Here is an 11,072-nt window from a genome sequence, read left to right as displayed (position 1 = left end):
GCCCGGCGCCCCCCGGCCCGCCCCCGCCGCTGGCCGCAGGAGCAGAGCGCCCCCGTGTGGCCGCCGCGCTGCGGAGCGGTGCCGGGGCGCGGGGCCGGGCCGTGAGGTCGGTGTCCCCGCAGGACGCAGCGTCCCCTCGGCACCCTCCTGGCTTCGGCAGCCGGCACGGGCAAGCGGAGGCACTAACGATGTAAAAAATGAAGCCTGTAAAACACTTGTAATCACATTTTATGGATAAGGCTGCTCCTCGTAGGGATGAATGTGAGGATTTATTGATAGGTCACTAAATCCTGCCCTGCCACGCAATAATTGAGAAACAAAATGTCAGCAGCAAAGTCAAAGGAGTTTCCAGTGCTGCCCCTTCCAGCTCCTCTGTTGTTTTGTGTCCCCACCATGTGACTCCTCTGGTTCCTGCAGGTGAGCATGGGGCTGCTGGGATGACCCAAACCCCCTTCATCCTGCCAGGGCATCTTGTAAACAGCCTTCATCCCGCTGCCCTCTTCCTTAGCGCATTTCTGCATGCGGAGCTTCAGACCTCCAGAAGGATTTCCCCCCATAGTCTGGATTCCCTCATCAATCCACGAATAGCTCCTGTTGGCACCCCTGCCTGAATCACACCCACGCATGCTCAACCTTTCTTTGGGTAGAAACCTCAGAAAGCAGATCCTCAAATGAATAAAGGACCCAATTTCAAACAAAGTAGTCCTTTGGGATTTGAAATATCCTGCAGCGCTATATCTGTTGCGACACAGGAGTGTCTAAGTGCACAGTCAGAGCCTGCTGGCAGTATCCTTATTTGAGGAGAATAAATCAGCTTACCCTGACAGGCTACAAGTTACAGAGGATTTTGTCATTAAATCAGAGTTATTCATACCAACTTCACATGTTCAAAAATCCAGAAAAATGTGAAAAGATTTCCTGTGATGGACAACCTGAGGGGCAGTGTGAGAGCTCTGGAGACAGGTTATGGTACCATCGGGGAAGAGCTTAAAAGGAACATAACAGGCTGAGTTCAAACCCCATGGGATGGCAGTAACTGTGGTGATGTTGTTGTTACTGTTATTAATGGTATTCCCACAGACGTTGGAGGGGTCGTAGGTGTTTCTCAGGCCTGCAGGAGAGGACTCTGTCTGGCCAGGTAGCTCACAGTGGGACAGGAGATTTTTTTGAGTTTGGCATGGGAACAAAATCCCTAAACAAAATATTGGCAATTACTTTGCTTCCTGTTGAGAATATGTTCTGTAACTATTCTGGCTTGCTTTCCTCAGAAAATAGGGTGGGGAAGGCGATAGCTGTAGGGAAAAGAATAATATATGGACATTCAGCTCCTGCAGTAGTTCAGAGTCACCCTCGGTGGTACAGAAGTGACGTCCTTGAACTTCTGTAGCATCACAGCTCAAGTTCTTTACCACATACCCTGCTGGGACAGAAGAGAAGAATCAGTAAAGCAGAGAGTGTGCAGCTGGTGCTGCACAGAATTCTTAGGAGGCAAAGGGTATTTGAAAAAAATACAGTAAGGAATCCAAGCTCCGCAAGTCCTCTGTAATAACCCATGTCCAGTTTCAGTTACCACAGGGGGGAACAGGAGGGTTCCTCCTGGTTTACACCAAGGTAAGTACGAACAGAAAAAGCAAGCACTTAAGGCATGACAGTTCAGCCATAAGGTGGTAGAGGATGAAATGTCAGTGTTTAGGGGATGGGAGAGAGTGGACGGGGAGCAATATTTCATTCTCTACTGAAAATCTCAGCTGGCCCCTCAGACCATGGTGCTCTCTGTTCCCAGAGCCGTGCTGTGCTGGCAGCTCGGGCACGCTGACACTCTGTCAGAACGCTCGGATCCTTTTCCTTCTCTGTCGCTTCCAGCCGATGAATCCCAAGAACATGACTTTGCAGTTCACATTATTAAATTTCTGTCACTGCAGGCAAGAAGGTCATCTAATTCCATGGTGGTGATCTGGCCCTCCTTGGCAGGGCAACCCCTCCCAGCGCTGTGGAACGCACATTTTTGGAGGCTGGGCCAGGTTCATCGTTCCCGGTTCATGGAAGCACACATTCAATGGCACCGCTCCAAAGACCGGTCCCTGAGGAACACAATCAGGTAATTTGTGCCATTCCTATAACTCCTTTATTATTATAACCTGTTGCTCCTCCTTCACATTGCCTTTGTATCCATTCCTGTCATCTCCACTTGCAGTAATGATTTCCCGTGGAGCACTGTGTCAGATCATCTGTTCCAGCTCCAGCAGACTGAGTGCACTGCATTATTCAGTTCTAAAAAGGCAATTATCTTACTCAAAATATACTAGCTCAGTTTGACATCCTATACTTTGGTAAACCATGTATTTTTTCTCACATTCACTTTGCGTCCCTACAATTAATTGCTTTTTCTTTCAAAATTTGTCCTAAGATTTAACATTTTACTGCATTTAAAAAATACATTTTAGGATATATATAAATATTCTAAAAAATACTTTTTAGCCTCTAAATATTATATTTGCTCTACTGAAGTCCTAGGCAAATTTTCATTCAAGTTCATTACACCCTGGCTGCTTTTACTTGTAATTCCATGTTCCAGTTTGTTCGGTGTGCTAGGGAAGAGACTGTATGTGTCCCTCAGTGGTTTTTGCATTAAGAAATACAGTTTGTTTCTCCTAAGATACCGTCATTTCTGTTATCCTGCCCCTGTTTCCTTTATATGTCATTGCCATCCATCATCAGCCTTATGTACATCAAAGCAAAGGTCCTCTTTGCTCACTCTGAAGTAACACCACCTCGTTAGTTAATTGATTATTAAAGAAATCCATCTTTTATCTCCCTATGCCTCTGATGGAGCTCCGCCACCATTGGGGGCATTTATTTTTTGCATTATGTCTGGGAAGTTAAATTCTTCCATAAACAAGGAATTATTTTCCCGTAATTTTACATCCCTTATAATTTATATTCAAGTTTAAATGAAGAAAGGAGACAGAGGAGGTGCTGGCTGCTGCCGACGGGTACCTCACTGATGCTGAGAGCTCAGCTGCCTGTCTGACCACCCTGGTCCTCAGGAACTGGCACCCACTCAGGACTCAGCAAGAGGGATCGATATGAAGTTAGAGTGCAGAAAAAACAGAAACACTGTTTTTCATGTTTATTGATTTGCCCCCCTGTGGGTATAATTTTTTCAGTATTTTTCTGTCACCAAGAGCCAAAGAGAGTAGCCAGGGCACTTCCTACGGGGAGATCTTTTTGAGCTATCGAGTCTTCTCCCTGTCTTCTTTGGTCTTTACTTCTTCAGAGAATTATTTCAGCCACAAAAAGCGTTCACCGAGATGATACGTTTCAGCAGGGCCAGGGGAGAAACACGCTCCCATGTCCCTGATCCCCTGCACCCCCCAGAGATTTGGCTCTGGGCAGTGTGTGACACCAAGCAGGGGTGGAGGCCTTGCTGGGAGAGGACATGGCTCCAGTTCTGCTCGCCCCACTGGCCGGGGGCTGCACAGCCCGGACCCTGTGAGGAGCGCTCCCGGCGGGGCTGGGGGACGCCAGGCGTGTTTCGGATGTTTGCACCATGAGGAATTGCCAGCACAGGGTCAGGAGCAACTGCTTCCAGAAAGTAAATACTGTTTGTGAGTTAGATAGAGCTGAGGGCGGCAGGCGCTGCCGCTGGAGCCTGGGGGAGCACAGGCCTTTGCAATGGGAACCTCCATGGGGATTGGCGCGCTGTCAGGCAGCGTGGGGCTGTGGGACGCGCGAGTCGACGCTGGGGCCCACAGAGCTGAGGTTCTGCTGACTGCAGAATCAAAGTGCAAGTGGGTTAGAGAAGCCTTATTCAGTCTCTCACATCTTGTTCTATAATCTGAAAATACATAATGTTGGTTTCCAGGAGGTGTTTGCTGGGGGGCTGAGGAGAAGGGAAGATCCCACATCCTCGCCTCTTACTTTGTTTCACCATAGATTCATTAGCAGTTAGGAAGAATGTTTTATAAATGATCATGTATTTGTATGTTCAAAACTGTACTGGGGTATGAGTTACATGCCAGTGAAAATACACAATAATCTTTCCTGTTTACAGAACCAAAGCTGAAGTCTAGACCTCAATTTCCCCAAAGACTGTGCTATTTATTTAAAGCTTCAGTTGTGACCTAGATCCAATTCTCACTTCTGAAAGCTACATAAAGTTATGACTAGCAGCAATTTTCTTCTTAAGGTCATTAATATCTATGTATGTAAAAATCAAGAATTCCCACTTCATCTCACATGAACTGTGTTATATTTTCAAGAAGAGTCGTCGTCGCTCCATAAAGATATGCACAGGATATTGCAGGCAGGGGAAAAGCACGTGGTCCGTACATACTTGTTATTAACTGCTGTAACAGGACTTATCTGGTTTTATAAGCAGCACTGTCAGGGGAATTAATTGCATCAGAGTCAGCAGAGAGAAAAATCAAGGAAGAATCCTACTCACAACAAATTAAGCTTTAATACTGCAAAGTTGTCATTATGTGTATCAAAGGCTGTTGGAAGTCATGGTGCTGGGAATAACCATGGGGCTTGTTAATGCAGTCATATCATCCTTCTGACAGCGGCTGACTTTTGGGAAATGCGATATGAAATTTTCCTTAGGTTCTCATCTCATTCCCATACTGCGTTTATTTCACTCTTTGTGTGTTTCCTTTTTAATTTCTCAGCTAGGAGCTCGCTTTTCAGCATCTGCCAAACTGTATAATGAGTGATGAGCAAGTCTGAGCAGAGTCTGAGGTGAATGCAGGCTCCATCTTCTTTTCCTAGTTTTGGGAATGGGTGTTTCGTCAGCTAATTTGAGTTGAGAGTGATGTCAATAAACATGACTATAAATGGTGGTTGTTCCCAGTATTTCCTGGGCCAGAGGACGAACTGGACTCAAAATTACATACACAAACCTCATGAGCAGTTGCATATTTTAATTTGTAATTATCACAAGTGCATATGCTAATTGCTTGTTATGCACCAGCGGTAAAAAAACCCCACAAACTGTTCCATTTTTTGTTGTCAATATAACTTATTTATTGGTCCTGTGAACTTAATGGATATTCTTTCTCTATGTGAATGATCTCTCTGTATCTGTGAATTGCCCGGCAGAGCTGGGCAAGAAGGGAATAGCTCTGGTAACTGCCAGGTGCTGTGATACCCCGTGGTCTGGCTCCACCAGCAGACAGCCCGACCACGCAAGGCTGAGGCAGGAGCCGTCGCTGGGCGGGCAGTGTCCCTGCCTGTGCCCATGGCACCTGCTCGCAGCACAGGGAGGAATCGTGATTAACCTTAACATTATGGCATAGAGTTGGCCTCGTTTCCTTATCTTTAAAATTCCTAGTTTGCTTCTGCGTTAAAAGGAAGTTCCAAGTAGCCGTGATTTTAACATTTCCTTATGTTTTGGAGTAGGTGTGTCAGCTACTGTGTTCTGAAAACATTTGGGTGGGTAAAATCACCTGGCGCTGGTAGTGTGCACGTGCAGAGGAATTCACGTTCTGGCAAAGGTGGTTTTAACTCTTTCTCATCTAGTTTAATCTCCTGTGATGTTTTTTCTCAATTTACAGCCATAGTCACCATACCCACGGAGTTTACAGCACTGGAACAGCCCCTCCTGGTTCTGTTGGGTTAGTTTTATGAGAAAGATGAGGAAGGGACTGTGGCAGATGGGAGGTCTCTGATGCTTGGGTGATCTTTAGACTCTCAGAGTACAAGGATCAGGAAAATAAGCTGCATATTTCAAGTCTGTTTGTTTTTCGTAAGTGACCAGTTAAAATTAATAAGTAAACTTTTAAAATAAGACACTGTCTTTATAGTGCCAAGGATTTTTCAAATGCTTGTGCAACTTGTTTTTAGTGAGCTGTTCCCTGCCTGTGGTATAAGCTTTGCTCGTTGGTTTTCATCGCTTTCTCCACAACAAGTTTTCACTGAGCTATTTTATATCTCTTTGTGTCCCAATTACCAAATATACAAAAATTTATGTCCAATTACTACCTTCAATAAATGGTTCTTGTTCTGAATTTTGTCTTTTGAGCCCATAACTATTAAAAGTCAATGGAAGTATCAGAAATTATGTTTTCCCATGTACATGTGCTGGATATATGGGTTTGGGCTCCTTTCTCAGTTGGCAAGATTTTTCCTGATCCTGCTTAATTTGTCTTGATTCACCTCAATTCTTCTCTGTCTGATTGTCCTGTTGAAATTCCAGTGCTCTGGAAGGCAACATTCATTAACATAGGAAGAATTAGTAAGATGTCAGAGCATCCACCTTTCAGTACAAGGTAGATCCTCCCTTCCCTTACAGAGCTGTGGTGAACTGACCTTCAGTCCCTGTGGGTTTCCCCCAGCTCTGCCCTTTGGCTGGAAGCATCAGCTCCAGTTGTCTGATTGTTAGCAGCTTACTCTGTTTATTGATCCTGTTCTGGAACTGGCCTCTAGATCTAAGTGCTTCTTTTAAAAATTCCTTTTGGCAGTTCCAAATTGGGATGGGTTTCTCCTGATACGTAGCATGGTCCTGAGCCTGAAGTCGTTGCTTAAGCTTTCCCTGAAACGAAGGCAGCGGGAGACTGCTGAAGGGGAATGCAATGGTCTAAGATAATTTCTGGTTTAATTTTGGAGCAGTTATTTAGGATTTAAATTGAGAGGTGAGTGTCTACATATGTAAAAAATCATCCTTTAATCTTCCCTGAGCTTCAGCTTGCTCAGTGTTAATGAGAACTAGTGCTTGTATGAGGGCTTTTCTTAATTATTTTTTGTAAAATTAGGTATAAAGTGGTATGGAAATGGGAAGTATTACATTAATAGGCAGGTTGATCAAGAGTATCCTGTTTGATAGGACTCAAAACAATTTTTCTCTTTCAACAGGTGACACATCCAAGTGGTGATGTATAATATTTATCAAAATTTAGTATCAGAATTACTTTTTTAGGGAGACATGGAAATCCTATTTTATCTTCTGCTCAAATGTTTGCCTGCCTTTGTTGAAAGGATTTGGGATGAAGAGATTCATGCTGATCTGAAGGTCCAGGAAGAGATAGTGCTGTTTTGACAGGCTTGGGTGAGCAGCATTTACACCTGCAAGTTAGTTATTAGTTAGTTAGTTAGTTAGTTAAACAGGCTTGTTACAGGCCCACTGGCTGCAGCCTGGCTGCTCTCAGGGGTACTGGTGCTGTAACTCACAGGTGGTTTCACTAAAGCCTCGCACTTGGGCTGGGAAAATGCTGAACTGAACGCGACAGCCTGAGCAGTAACGGCGACTGTGGGAGGAGGTTGGAGAGCCCTGAGCAGCTCCCACAGCTGCTGCCGTGATGGGGAAAAGCTGATTGAGACCTCGATGTTTGATCTGCTCTGTCTGACGTGGTCTGTTGGTGAGAACATTCTCTCTGGTTCACTTTTTTTTCCCTTGACACAGATATAATGTATATTTAGACCGGTACTGCGTTAGACATCCATTTGGTTAAATGGTTTCTTGCTATATCCAGCGCTGCTTTGCTGCATCTGGAGCAAAATTTAATAGAGCACACAGTTTAGCATTTGCTAAAAATAAATAGGAGAGGGTGGCAAGGAATTGCTAATGTAGCTATGAAAATTTTACAACAGCGTCTTTACGCAAAAGTCATTTTGCATTTCCTTTTGTGTCAATGGAAATTACTTAGTTAAATTCCTACACCTTTGGAGAGAATAGACACTCAGAATTTTTCTGTTCAGATTTTGGGGAGAGGTTCTATCAGAAGCTTTAAGATACAGATCTGTCACCACAGATGTGTCTTTTAGTCCAGCATTAGACAGTTGTCAGTGGCATAAAAAACAGTTTGAAAATTGGCATTTTGGCTGGCAACATCATCAGAGTAATGTAATACCTGGGAAAAGAAATTTGCCCACTCACAAATGTATTTCTTGTAAGCCGGGATGGAATCCTGGTGAGAAGAAATTTATGCTGATGTTGGCACTTTTAATGCCTTTGTGATGGAGTACTTAAATGGTCTTTTGCAAAAATTCATTCTTTTGATTTATTCCATCGATTCCATAGGATGGTTCAGTGGACTAAAGTGAAATGAACTTGCTTTAAGGAAGTAAATAAAGTAAATTTAAATTAAATGAAGACCAATTATGATCCATATTCATCTCTTAATGTTAAAACTTCTTCAAAGCCCTCCCGTTTGAAGCCAGAGTAGGTAGCACCCTTCCAGGTCAGGCCCATCAAAGTACAGTAGCTATTCCTGAGTCAACAGAAATGGAAGTTGTACTGAATTTTCCAGGACATTAGTGGCAGATGAAAATCCAAATATAAAATATTTCCCAATAAGAATGTCATTCCTTAATGGATTTAAAAGGAATGGATTCTCAAGAGCTGCTGGATCTTTATTTAACATATTTTGGAATTAATGTAAACTGAATTTTCCACCAGTGATTCAAAATACGCCCTGCCATGTTTTTCAAGGATTTGTTTCCCCATGTGCAAGCTTAAGTATTTGTGGGAAGAAATCAAAGAGTTCTGTTCTGAGCTCATTTTAGAGTGACAGCCAGGTACTAAAGGAAAACATTTGACTCAAGTGAATTTCCTTTACTGATCGTTTTAAACCCAGTTTCCTTTATCCAGTCTTCCTTGGGAGTGCTGTAAAATTGTTTGCAATGGAGAGAGATGGCTCCAGTTATATAAAACCACTATTAGGTCACTTATGACTGAAAGGGGATAAAAAATTAAAATTGGTTATATTTATTTGTCTCTATCAGGTGGAGGAGCAAATCACTTGGTGAGATATAAGAAGTCAATGTCGTCAGGGAGAGAAAAGCGAATATATGAAAGGGTGAGAGATTTTTTCCTTCGAGGGGAGGGAGAGCAGGGTGTGTGTCTCAGTATCCATATACACAGAAACTGATCTTTACACTGAAAACAGCGGCCTGGAATAAAGACGGTGGTTCTGTCGTCAGCTCCCTTCCTGCCACCTGGTGAGATTTGGGGTTGTAGTAAGTAAATTGTGACTGTTTTGGGCTTTATTCACAGTTCTACTGGAGACCTGTAACACCCCTCCGGCAACTCGCTGGCTCTGCTAGACAGTGTTCCTTCCGCACCAATGATGTTATGAAAAATATTGAAGAAAACCAACTGAAAATAAAACCATCAACATCCTATAGTTGGTGCAATTATCTGTCTCTAAAAAGGGGTTTTAACACCTCCCACACGGAACAGCAGCTTCAGTAATTTGGCAATGATAGCGGCGCATAATGGAGAGAGATGAGGCTGTGGTAGGTGGCAATACATCCCCTTTGTGTACAGGGAGAGTTTTGTTTAAGTAAAATACATTTCTTTTTAAGTACCTTTTGGGTTACTTGGCATTCGGTTGCTCATCCCATCAGTCTCGTGTCGTTCCTACCGATGTTTAAGGGCAGAAATGGCAGATGGGTGAATGGTGCCGTTCCCGTGACGGCAGGGAGTGGATGAGGTTTCCCACCGTGGTTTTGGGGGTGTTCCCGGCGTGTTTGGAGACAGGGAGTCACTGTGATTAACACGGAGAACAAAGGGGTGGATGGTTTGGTTCTTCAGCTTCCACCAGTGACTAATTACCAGCTAACCTGAAGTGTCCCATCATTACAGATCAGTGCCCCGACAAGTCCTGCTAATGACACGCTGCCACCGCTTCCTGCTGATGTCACAGCAGGGTGTTTTATCAGGAAATGGCATCAGGGGCCTGCCATTCAGTTAGGATGGAGTGAGCTGGGAAATATAGCAGCCGAATGGTTTTCACCATTGAAACCATAACACCCTTCATGGTGAACCTGCTGATGGGCTGCAGATGACATTGTAGACTCCACACCTGTAGCTGCTGTGAACCTCAGAGTTATTTACGTATGGAATTTGCATGGAGTCGATGATGGATCTCAAAGAGCCCTGGGTGCTGGAGTACACTGGATTTCCCCGTGTAGTTATACCCCAGGGTCCTCTGAAAACACGGCCTTAAAAACTCTGGCTTTAGTGTCAGCTGGAAGGAGACCACTCACATCCAGAGGCACCGGCCCTGGTGTCCGTACTTGGTGGACGGAGGTGGGATATGGTGAAGAATGATGGGATAACCATGAATTCTGCTGTGTATTTATAATATACGTAGGGAAAGAGCTGGCTGAATGCTCGTACATCGGTACAGAGCTATTTAAATTGTGATGGGGGCTCTTTGTTCATGGAAAAAAAATAATAATGTGTTACATACCGTGTATGAACTTAATGGGAAAAGACCATAATTTGCCTTCCCAGTCCATAAAACCTACCTCTGGCCAGACAAGGAATACTCTGGGACTGTTGACTGCTTTATATGACTTTTAAAAAAATAATTCCAGAGGAATACCCTGGGACTATTTGTTGATTTATATAGCTTAAAAAAAAATAGTTCCAAATGAATACTCTGGGACTGTTGATGGGTTTATATGGCGTTTAAGAAAATACATTTCAGAGGAATACCCTGGGACTACTTGTTGGTTTATATGGCTTAAAAAAAAAAAATTCCAAAGGAATTTTCTGGGACTGTTAATTGGTTTTATATGGCTTTTAAAATAAATAACTCAAGCAGCACAATGCCCTAAGAGCATCTCGCTAAAACAGCAGAAGGGGAGATTGTCTTCCCTGGCGTTATTGGGAGTAAAATATGGGAGAAGAAAATGGAGGGGGGGAATAAATTAGAACATTTCCAAAAAACAGGGATCATTTGGTGACACCATGAGGGCCTTGGAGCGGGGGTGTGAGGGTATCTGGGGGTTCCCTCGCTCGGCGCCGGCCCCCGCGGGGGGGCCCCGGGCGGGAGGAAGAACCGAGCAGCGCCGCGGTACCCGGTTCCTCCCGTCCCGCCCGGGGCCCCCCCAGCGGGGGCCGGCGCCGGCCGCAAGTGATTGGCTGGCCACGCTGCCAATCACTTATCATACCTCCCACACCAGCCTCTAATCCCGCCTTCTGAGGGCGAGGCGCGCATTGATTGGCTTCGCCGCGCCGTCACTCAGCAAGCACGCTCCGCCCACCCTCCGCTCGCGCTCGCTCTCTCAGGTAGCCCGGAAGATGGCGGCGGTGGCGGCGTCCGCAGGGGTTCCGTGAGGGGAAA

Source organism: Calidris pugnax, unplaced genomic scaffold (assembly GCF_001431845.1).
Source record: "Calidris pugnax isolate Ruff unplaced genomic scaffold, ASM143184v1 scaffold198, whole genome shotgun sequence".
In the NCBI taxonomy this organism is placed as follows: domain Eukaryota; kingdom Metazoa; phylum Chordata; class Aves; order Charadriiformes; family Scolopacidae; genus Calidris; species Calidris pugnax.
The sequence above is the reverse complement of the archived record's forward strand: the minus strand, read 5'-3'. Positions refer to the sequence as shown.